Raw genomic sequence first — 12,068 nt, 5'->3', positions numbered from 1 at the left:
TCCTTGAGCTCTTCCTTGGGCTCTTTCTGCTCCCCAGGGATAGGAAGCGGGGTAGAGGGAAGGCTGCCGGGAGCCACCTGAAGGGCGGCTGCTGAGGTGCTGGGCCGGTCGCCCATGTTGTCTCCTTCAAGGCTGCTGGAGGGGGCTGGGCCGGGCGGCGAAGACCATCCTTGGGAGGCAGCGGGGCCAGGACAGCCACAGGGCTGCGTTCCCACTCCCCGGCTGCATGGCCGTCCTCCAGGCCCAGCACACCGGAAGGTCGTGGGAAGCTCCTTCTGGAAAGAAACAGCAGGAGCTACCGTTAAACAGGTAGCAACAGACACATCACATCACCAGAGCCCCCTCTGCCCGCTCTCCCCCTGCTGAGGACTAAACTGCAGCACTGACCAAGGAGGAGTGAGGGCAACCAGACTCCTGCCGCGGCCCGAGGTGCGGGGAGAAAAGACACCGATACGATGAGTAGATATGCTCCTCCGTTTATTGTCCAGCTGTTTTGCACTTTTATGCTATTTTGCCCTTGACCACGCGCATGATCTCTGAAATGATAGGCTCATGTGCTTTTGTCCACGCGTCATGGCCCATACCCCACGCAAGCTCCCAGCTGGCTTAGTAAGCAAAATATTAAGACCGCAGATGTGCTTGGCAAAATTTCATTAAGTCTTGGTTACATCCTGTTTGTCTGGCGTCTGGCAATGTCCTTCCTAAAATAGCACACATATTGCTTCATCCAGACTTGCATAAACATAGAACACCACACATCTTATCTTCTGACCTGCTTCCCTGCTCTGTTTTATTTATACACGTCCATAAGCATTCCCAGTGCTCAGGACCCCAACATCTCCCCCTCCTTTTTCAAAAACAGCATGAGCTATTGCCCGCGCTTTCTGGGAGAGACACTGAACAATGCATGGCCCTGAAATGCAGATTGCAAGCAGTAACAGCAATGGCCCTGCTATCATCATTAGAATGTTTCGCATCCAAGGGCCGAGCCCTAATTTCTGTAACCAAGAGTCAAAAGGAAATTGTGTTACTGTGATCGATTTAGTATGTTCCTTGAGCCATTGTAATTGTGAGTGAACTGAAGTTGCATGATTAGAGAGGTTAAAGCAGCACATGCCTTCAATATCTTCACAGCCATGACCTTGAGCTAAAAGAAGGAAATCAATAGTGGCACGATTTTGTAAGATTGTGTGTCGCAGACTATCCATGTCTTGGAAAACTGCTCTAGTACATCAGTAGTTATATTAGCTTGTTTTACGGTCCAACATGCCAGCTTGTTTAAGGTGTTTAGCGAGTGAGCGACACCGATCGAAGGGATTAGAGAGGCGAAAATGCGCATAGTCTTTCCCCATAGCTTTACATCAACTTGACAGTCAAAATTCAGGTGGCTGATGGAGCGACGCGTTCGACTTGTGAGATTAGCAATGATAGATCTGCCAGGTGCAAAGAGGGTCAGTCGCCCAAGATAGCAAGGTCCTCCGTGGGCATATCGAGGTACTCCTTGCCAAGCGCGATCCCCACAGATAAGATAGACTCCTTTGGGTAATGCTAGGGCACTGTCATTAGCCCACATGGAAATATGACCTGAATTCCAGCCATAACCTTTGTTTTTACCACATAGCCATGAAATATTTGCATAGGCAGCATCTCGGGGCGTTAGCCAGGTTTGGTTCCCCATAACCCTATAGCTGCCAAACAGAATGCAACCGGACTCGTTCGCCGACGCGTTCAGTTGTCGGCTTCCTAAAAGATCTAGTTCTTGGGGATCCCATAATAAGGGGGTATTGAGACCCGATAGCAAAAGGGCGGCACAGTGACTGTCGTTAGTAGCAGCATTACAACTGTTGACAGAAAATCGTGTAAAGGCAGCAGGATCGAACCCCGGTACTCCAATCAAGCAAGTCCGGAAAGGGTCAGTAGCAGAAGCAAAGGAGAGACAAAAACTAGATGAGTTTGTTTGGTTGGCCCAAGTAACCCATAGATTTTGCCGAGGCTCGACCTTCGTCAAAAAGGCGCTTCCCCTATACAATAAGAATAGCAAGAGAAAGATGGATAACATTGTGATTAAACCTAATTATAATATACTCCCCCGTCTCGCTTATGATCCGCACAGATAGTAGCGAAGCTGGCTGCAACTAAAACAGTATCCTTTAGCAAATAAGCTAGAGCTAGCTGTTTAGAGAGCGTGCAATAAAGCCGTGCAAGTTGAAGCTCTTCCTTATTTTCAAAAAGTTCCCCTATTTCCTGGTCGGTAGCGTTAGGCAGATTAAGCCACCTCCTAACTAAGGCAGGAGGGTGAATATCGCAAATGGTTATAAAGCAATCACGACACCCATACAGCAACCTCAAATCCCCTGTTCCTTTGATAACGCGGTGGCAACCCCCACACTCCACAATTAGAGAGTCACAAGAAAAGGGGTTACAGCCACAACGCAATTGATACAGCAGTCCACACTTCCTCCCGCACAGGTCCCTCAGCCTTTTGCTGATTAGCCCAAACTGTGGTTGTTGCGGCGACAGAGCGTCCCCTCGGATCTCTAAGACTTCTGCTAATCTTGTGCAGAGTGGCTGGAGCCGCTGTCGTCGCCGCTTTTGTTCTCGTTTCCTGCAGGAATCCACGGTTTCACCCACTTTGCAGGTACCCAGCGGGTTTGCTGACCTATAACAACACAAGCATATCCCTTCCCCCAGGTTAGAAGTACATGTGGGCCCTCCCACTGCTCTGTATCAGGGTTCCATACCAGGACTTGGACCTGATGCTGTGAAAAATCATGCAGATTACCCCTCAAGTGAGTCTGCATAGGAATTGCCCCTGGGTCTGGTCCTACCGGATTTTTCCAGTTCAAAACGTAACAGGCTTTCATAAGCGCATCATGCGGGGATAACTCCCCCTCTTTTTTCAAAATGGAGACGAGGCGTTTCAAGTCTTGATGGCATCGTTCTATTATAGCTTGGCCAGTGCTATTATGCAGAATGCCAGTAATGTGAGTAATGTGCCACGTCTCCAAAAAGTTAGCCCATGCGCGACTAACATAGGCAGAACCGTTATCAGTTTTAATGGAAGCTGGGACACCGAGAGCTGCAAACGCAGCCAACCAGTGTCGGCGAACATGAGGGAAGGCAGTGGATACAGCAGCAGTTGCCCAAACAGCCTTACTGCAAGTATCTACTGACACATGTATATATCGTAAACGACCAAAAGTAGAGAGCTCTGTTACATCTGTCTGCCAAATCTGTTGAGGTTGTAGGCCTCAAGGATTAGCACCGTAAGGTTGTAAAGGTTGAATACGGGCACATTCAGGGCATGCTGCTACGATGGCTCGAGCTTGTTCTCGAGTTATATGAAATTCTCGTTGGATTGAGCGGGCGGACTGATGAAAAAAGGCATGAGATGATCGAGCTCGAGCAAAGGAAGTCGTTTGTATAGGGGCAGAAACGGCCTGATCAATGTAAGCGTTCCCCTGAGCGATTATTCCTGGAATATTTGTGTGACTACGAATATGAGAGCACCACAAAGGGGCAATACGGTCCCATAGAAGGGCTCTGAGTTGTAATAATAATGCGGCTATGTTAGCGTTGTTTACATGTCCTATGCTAGCACATTCAATTCGGTTGATGATTCCTGCTACATATAAGGAATCAGTAATGAGATTGACAGGCTCCTTAGAAAAGTCTGTCAGTGCATTAACGACAGCCTGCAATTCTAATACTTGTACCGAAACATTAGATCGGTTATGGATGGAGGCCTGCCAGATTCCTTCTTGTAAACAGGCATAACCATAGCGACCTGTTTTGCCGCTTGCATCAATAAGCAACGTTTGTGCCCCTACAATGGGCTGACCAACCACAATAGGTCTCTCAAAGATTTGTAGCACTGTCTTAAATATTGGGTGAGCTGGATAATGATAACATAATTGAAGTCCCACAGTAGCTACTGCATATGCTGTATTTTGCAGGGACCATTCTTCTTGAATGTCTGCAGACTTCCATGGCAAGTATACCACACTTGGCTCAATCCCAAACACCTGACGAACCCGTTTGCGAGCTTTCAGCAATAGGGTTCCAATGCCTTCCACTAGAGACACTATAGATGATGCGGGATGGGCAGGAGGAAAAACCCATTCTAAGATACATACCACCTTGTCAATTAATTGGAATATTATAGCAGACAAGTAAAAACCATCACCATATATGGCGATGTTAACAGGCTGATCGGGAGAGTATCTATATGTTTGAGCGGTAGACAATTTTGTCTCTACAATCTTCAGGGCTTCACATGCTTTGGCGGTAAGTGTTCTAGGTTGTGCTGGATCAGTGGAATCGTGTAGGAGTTGAAGTAATGGCTCCATTTCTGCGTTAGTGATACCACACCAAGTCCGAATCCACTGGATATCCCCAACTAGTTTTTGCACGTCGTTGACAGTTTGAACATTCTTATGCAACAAAATTTTGCCTAGGCGAATTCGGTGCTCCGTCATTTGCATTCCTAAATAGAGCCACGGGGCTTGTCGCTGGATTTTCTCTTCAGCGACGGTCAGACCATACTTCCTTAAGCAGTCTCTCAGGAATCGTTCCGCGCTGTCTGAAAGGAGGTGTTTAGTTGCTATCAGGATGTCATCCATGTAATGATATACTATTTTCTCTGCAACATTAGTGGTGGCTTTCCACAATTGCCGTGCCATGTTGACAAACCATTGACATATGGTTGGACTATTTTTCATACCTTGTGGCAGTACTGTCCATTCGTATCGTTCAGTGGGTCCACAGTTGTTTACTTGCGGCACACTGAAAGCAAATCGACAGGTGTCTTCGGGGTGTAGAGGAATACTAAAGAAATAGCCTTTCAGATCAATAATCAGCAAATACCAATCTCGCGGGATAGCAGCAGGAGATGGTAAGCCTGGTTGCAAAGCTCCCAGACTTTTCATAACGGCATTGACTGTGCGTAGGTCGTGTAGGAGCCGCCATTTTCCCGATTTTTTCTTGATAACAAATATGGGTGTATTCCAATCACTTGTCGATGGACGAATATGGCTGAGTTCCAATTGCTCCTTTACCAAAGTCTGAAGGGGCTCTAACTTTGCTTGCGGCAGCGGCCACTGAGCAACCCACACCGGATCATCAGTAGTCCATTGAAGTTTTAAAGTGGGCAAGCCCCTGTTTTCAGTGGCCGCTGTGCAAAAGGCGACGTTTGCAAGGCTAATCCCCATTGGGCTAAAGCATCTCGCCCTAAAATCCACAAAGGGGTGTTCAGTACATAGGGTCGCACCGTTGCACAATTTCCTTCTGCATCCCGAATGGTACACCATTCTTTGCTTTGCTGTGTTGAAGCATCTCCCCCAACACCCATTACCTGGGTAGTCGTTGGTAACAAAGGCCAATGCCTGGGCCAGGCTGTCCAAGGAATAATAGTGACGTCGGACCCCGTGTCAAGCATCATCTCGATTTTCTGTAATCCTAATAGGTCCTGCAAAGACTCAGATCCAATTAAAATCTCCACAACATGTAACGGTCACTGACTGGTAACTTTCTCGGAGAATAAAACTAAAGGCTTCCCTGTACTACCAAAGGCACCTTGTCCTCTAATAGTGGGTTGACTTCTTGGCACAGAAGGCCGGAATGGGATGAGCTGAGCGATTTTGCTGCCCTTCAAAATGGTGACAGGCGGGACAAAAACTTTGAGCATAATTTTTATTGTTCCTGCATAGTCGGCGTCAATTAAGCCAGGAAGCACAAAAATTCCCTGGCAACTTGACGAAGAACGACCAATGAGCAGTGCAGCTAACCCATTCCCTAAAGGTCCAGAGACTACCGAATCAACAACATGAACGTCTTGGTCTGTTATATTTACGGATTCTGCCACGGCCAAATCGATTCCGGCGCTTCCTGCTGTGGCGGCGGAGAGTTCATAGAGACAGCCAGACCTGGCATGCTGGTCAGGCGGTCCGAGTATTTGTTGGCCGCGCTCGGGCCGCGGCTCTTCATGTTTCCCGACTGTCGCTGTAGAAGCGGTGTTCCATCCTTCTTAAAACGCGAGCGACAGTCTTGCGCCCGGTGTCCAAACTTATTGCACCTCAGACATACATTCTCAGAATTAGGCCGACGATTACGGCGTTGGGGGCAATCTTTCTTCCAGTGACCTGGCTGCCCACAGGCATAACAGTTTGGACTGCGGTCCCCGCGCCCCATTGGGTTTTGTTTTAAGGCTGTTGCCAATGCTAATGCATGGATGCGAGCTTTTTCCCTTTCTTCTTCCCAAGGTGCACGAGCACACGCTTCAACTAACTGCAGCAGCGTAGCTCCAGGGGGCTGCATGGCAATAATTTTTCTGCACGCTGCATTAGCATTTGGGGTAACCACCTCCTTCACCATTATGGTTTTCATCTCCGTGGGAACGTTTGGGGCAGCCTCTACAGCCTCTCTAACCTTGTCCACACACCCCAAAAAAGACTCCTTTTCCCCCTGGAATATCTTCATGTAAGGCGGATTAGGTTTCCCAATCTGTGGAAGAGCTGCAAAAGCCTCCAAAGCAGCCGCCTTTGACTGGGCTAGTACTCGAGAGTGCAACCCAGCCTGTCTTTGTGCGTCACGAAACTCTCCTGTGCCCATCATTTGGCTTATGGTAGCAAAACGCAAAGGATCTCGGTCTGGGGGATGTATATTCTCTAGCTGTTTCTCCTCGAGCCGTTCCTGCCACTTCGTCAAAAATAGGGTATAAGTGGTTGGCCCCAATATCATTTCCATTAGGGCCCGGGTATCTGCAGGTACAAGATCTTGATATTTAAATAGGGCTGTAACTTGCCGTCTGACTAGAGTATTGTCAATGCCATAACTCATGACAGCATTCTGCAATTTAGATACTAGTGTCCATTCCAACGGCTGCCACTGAGGTGCATTGTTAACAGTATGCACGGGGGCAGAAAGTAAAGGACCCAAGCAAAATTCTCCAGTTAATTCAGCATTAGTCACTATGCCCTTCCACCGACGTCTCATATCAAAGTTAGGGTCCCAAGGAGTCGCTGGAGCTGAAGGGTTAGGAGGCAATGAAGCAGAAGAGGGAGGTGCTTTCTGCCGCATCGGGGGGTACATCGGTAAAACGCCAGGCAACTGCCTCCTAAACCGCCTAATCCTTTGCCTTTCTGACTCTGTTAAGCCTGACTCAGGACCATACTTGGACTTTAAATAAGCATCAACGTCATCTTCCTCCACCTCCCCATCCTCTGCCCACCGTATTAACTGCTTACGGACTGAGGGGGTGAGCGCGCAAGTAGAAGGCATCTGTTCCGACACAGAAGGTGGGGGCGGAAGGCTAGGATACAATTGCGAGTTTCTCTCCAAGCCTTCCAGACCCTCCTTAATAGCGTCCGCAGCCTTCTGATAGGCGCGAGCTCGTAAGGGTTTAGAAGCGCCCCCACCAATTCGTTGCATTTCCTCCAAGACTTGCAACAACAAATCCTTCTGTCTCTTTAACTCTTCCCCCACATTGGAGGCGGAGGTACCATCTCCTTCCACTTCCGTATTTTCCTCTGCCGGCGGCGGAGCATTAGGCTCTACTGGCTTATCATTAGGTACCCACGGGGGAATAATATCGTCATAGGCACCCTTAAACCCCACCGGGGCAATGACCACAGGCTCTTCAGGATCGCCTGGAGGTGGCAGTACCTCCCAGCTTTTGAGCCGCTCCTCATCGGGCTCTGGCGAGTCCGTAACGGGCAAGGATTTTTCTAGGGGCTTTTGTGCGTCCATTAAAGTATCCTTTAAAGCTCCTGCTATTTTTGCATCAGCGTGCAAGCACTCCATCATCAGTCGAACCGTACGATACGTTCTAGCCATCTGTTTACTGCCCCTTGCCCCAGCCTGCACAGCCTCCCATAGTTCTGATCCCACTTTTTTCCAGGAAACCAACTCAAAGAGCTATGATGTATCAGTTAAAAATCCGTGCTGTCTGCACCAAAACAACAGATCAACTAGCTCGGCACGTTCCATCTTATTTTCTGTTTTCTCCGCCACTCGTAATATACTGTCCACGGTGGCTTTTTCAATCGCTGTTACAGCGTTTCCCATCCCGTTCCAGACTTTCGTCTGCCTGACTCACCGGTCAGCCGTGACCACTCCGCCCGTCTCTGGGGCTTTCCCGTTTCTCTCGAACAGCCGGGATGACGCACCTCGTCTCTCGTCCGCAGGTTCCCGAGCTCCACTCAAAAAACAATCACGTCGGGGTCACCATTTGCCGCGGCCCGAGGTGCGGGGAGAAAAGACACCGATACGATGAGTAGATATGCTCCTCCGTTTATTTTCCAGCTGTTTTGCACTTATATGCTGTTTTGCCCTTGACCACGCGCATGATCTCTGAAATGATAGGCTCATGTGCTTTTGTCCACGCACCATGCCCCATACCCCACACAAGCTCCCAACTGGGTTAGTAAGCAAAAATATTAAGACCGCAGATGTGCTTGGCAAAATTTCATTAAGTCTTGGTTATATCCTGTTTGTCTGGCGTCTGGCAATGTCCTTCCTAAAATAATACACATCTTGCTTCATCCAGACTTGCATAAACATAGAACACCACACATCTTATCTTCTGACCTGGTTCCCTGCTCTGTTATATTTATACACGTACATAAGCATTCCGTGTGCTCAGGACCCCAACAGACTTCTCTTGGCCAGGGCCCCGCAGGAGCCCTCTGTGCCTGGAAAGCCACGGCCTGGCCTCAGAGGTTGCTGAGGGAGCTGTGGAACCCGGAGGCGCTTGGCTGCCTGGCGTGGTGTGGCAGGTGGGGGCAGTCCTGCTGAGGGGGGAACACGTCTAGCGTCCTCCCTCCTGCCATCTCCCTCTTTGTGGCTGGAGAACAGGCCTGGGGGCTGCCGGCCCTCCTCTTCAGGGGTCGCCGGGGCTACCAGGGGAGCCGTCCCTGCCCCAGGTGGGGGAAGATGGACGTGGCACGGCTTCCTTGGGCTCCTCCTTGGGCTCTTCCTGCTCCCCAGGGATATTAAGCGGGGCAGAGGGAGGGCTGCCGGGAGCCACCTGAAGGGCAGCTGCTGAGGTGCTGGGCCGGTCGCCCGCGTTGTCTCCTTCAATGCTGCTGGAGGGGGCTGGGTCGGGCAGGGAAGACCATCCTAGGGAGGCAGCGGGGCCGGGACAGCCACAGGGCTGGGTTCCGACTCCCCTGCTGCACGGCCGTTCTCCAGGCCCAGCACACCGGAAGGTCAGGGAAGTTCCTTCTGGAAAGAAACAGCGGGAGCTACCATTAAACAGGTAGCAACAGACACATCACATCGCCAGAGCCCCCTCTGCCCGCTCTCCCCCTGCTGAGGACTAAACGGCAGCACTGATCAAGGAGGAGCGAGGGCAACCAGACTCCTCTTGGCCAGGGACCCGCAGGAGCTCTCTGTGCCTGGAAAGCCACGGCCTGGCCTCAGAGGCTGCTGAGGGAGCTGTGGAACCCCGAGGCGCTTGGCTGCCTGGCGTGCCGTGGCAGGTGGGGGCAGTCCTGCTGAGGGGGGAACACGTCTGGCGTCCTCCCTCCTGCCATCTCCCACTTTGTGGCTGGAGAACAGGCCTGGGGGCTGCCGGCCCTCCTCTTCGGTGGTCGCCGGGGCCCCCAGGGGGGCCGTCCCTGCCCCGGCTGGGGGAAGATGGACGTGGCACGGCCTCCTCGGTCTCCTCCTAGGGCTCTTCCTGCTCCCCAGGCATAGGAAGCTGGGCAGAGGGAGGGCTGCTGGGACCCCAAGGGAGTCGTGCTGAGGGGGGAACACGTCTGCCGTCCTCCCTCCCGCCACCACCCTGACGGGGACTGCTTCCCTTCCCGGCCCTGTTCCCACTGCTGCTTTCTCTGCAATGGCCCGAGGAAAAGGAAAGGCCTGGCAAAGGTGGGGCAGCTGCCTCAGCCAGCACAACAAAGCAGCGTTTTCTGCCTCTTGTCCTCTTCCCCGCAGCCCGCAAGGAGCGTGGCAGAGCAGAGCCTGGCTGGGCTGATCTTCTGCCCTCTTTCCCACAGTAGATTGCAGACAATGCTGCCTTCTCCCTGGGCATCCTGACGCAACTCTTGCAGTACCTGCGCATGGAAGGTCTGAGCGATCATCTTGTTCACTTCGTAGGTGAACGTCCCCAGGAGGGTTTCTGCCCCAGCCTCATCTACTCCCTCCAAGACAAGAGACAGAGGGAGCAGGTCAGGCCCAAGCAGGGTGTCAGGAAAAGGGCATGTCGAGGCCAAACCCAGGATTCCTTTTGCACATCCCTGGCCTATAGGGGTAGTATACAGAGCTTAGGGTGCCTCTGGGTCAGGCTGCTTTGAGCACATGCTCCAGGATCCTTGGCCAGGAAGCAGACAAGCCCCAGAGGCACAGACCCCCACGTGCCCCCAGCAGTGCCCAGGGGACGCTGTGCTCTGCAGCAGCCAGACCCAGGGAGATGTCTGAGGAAGGCGCCGTGAGCAGCAGAGCTCTGGAGCAGCTTTTCCCTGGGCCAGGCACACCTGAGAAGTGCAGGGCAAAGACTTACAGAGGCGGCAAACTCTTTTGGGGCATGGCTGACTTCCCCAGAAGGAGACACTGCCTCGGAGATGTGCCAGATGCCGAAAGCCGTTGGCCAGCTCGCCTCCGGGCGAGCGGTCCTTGTCCCGGCCGGGAGCGGAGGGGCTGCGGCTACAGCCCTGGGCAGAGGGACCTGCTGCCACCATCTGCCCTGGCTCCTCCTAGGGCTGCTCCTTCTCTGCAGGGATGGGCACAGATTGTAGGCACCGGGAACTTCGCACAGAGCAGCCTCCGATGTGCTGGGCTGCTCCTCCACGTCAGAGCCTGCAGAGCTGCCAGAGGAGTCCAGGCTGGAGTTTGGAGTCCCCTCCCGGGAGCTTGTGCAGCTGGTGCAGCTGGAGCTGCTCAAGCTGCTGGGGCTGAAGCTGGTGGAGCTGGAGCTGCTGGAACTGGAGGTGGCTCCCGTGCTGTTGTCCTCCTGGGAGGACAGGGAGCAGCCTGGCATTGCAGCAGCCTCTCTTGGACCCCTAAATTGCCTCCAGCTGCTGGCACAGCGAAGGCAGCATGGGGTGGAGGAGATGTTCTTGTCTCTGGAACAGTTCTGCCCACACCTCGCGCAGGAGGCCACCCACGGCCTGTGGCCCTGCAGACCCCTGTTCAGCTGGGGATGCCATTTCCTCCGGAGAAGAGGGAGGGGATGGCACAGGGTGATGGTGGCTGTTTTCGTCTGGGTTGCCGGGAGCTCTTCCTGCCTGGCTGTTGGCATCTGGTGACTCTTCGGAGAGTGTGAATACAATCTGTAGACAGTCACCTTCTTCATGCTCAGAAAACCTGACAGTGGCTATGGGTCTTCTGCAGAGTGGGCAGTCGGGTTTCCTCTGTGTCCAACACAGGATGCAGCCCAGGCAGAACTGGTGGCGGCAGGGCATCGCAGAAGCCATGTCATTTGGAGCGTCTTGGCAGATGGGGCAGCTCCACTCTGGGTCCATGGCCATGGTGTTGCGCTGCAGCGGCTTGATGAGAGCTGACGTTGAGGAGCTGCTCCCACTCGCTGCTACCAGCGCTGCCAAAGGGTTTTGCATGCTACAGAAGTGAGAGAGGCCACGGTCACTTGCTTTCCCAGGGAGGAGAGTAAGAAATGCCCAGGCCCCTCGAGAAGGACATTCTCATAGCTCCCGGAGCTCCATTGCCCATTGCTGACTTCCCCAGAAGTCGACACTGCCTCAGAGATGTGCCAGATGGTGAAAGTCGTTGGCCAGACCTCTACAGGTGACCACGTGGCCTTGAGATCCTTGGAAGGCCCAGCAGTTCCCAGGGGCAATACGGGGCTGAAAGTACAAAGCCATGACCATCAGCAGTAAGGCAACCAAGGACCCAACAGAGCTACCGGTTGGGCCAGAAGCAGAGAACTTGCCTAGCCTGTGGGCTATAATCCTGCTCCTAAATGATTATGAGTCCATGAGCAAACAGAGCAATATGGAGGTGTTTCTACAAAACCTCTGGGCTCCACTGCCTTTCCAGAGCCTGCTCTGCTTCCTCAGAGCCTGCAGAGACAGGGCAGGTCTCCTAGTGCGCCTCACCCCATCGCCCTTCGA

Source organism: Columba livia, chromosome Z (genome assembly GCF_036013475.1).
Source record: "Columba livia isolate bColLiv1 breed racing homer chromosome Z, bColLiv1.pat.W.v2, whole genome shotgun sequence".
Taxonomy (NCBI): Eukaryota; Metazoa; Chordata; class Aves; order Columbiformes; family Columbidae; genus Columba; species Columba livia.
The sequence above is the reverse complement of the archived record's forward strand: the minus strand, read 5'-3'. Positions refer to the sequence as shown.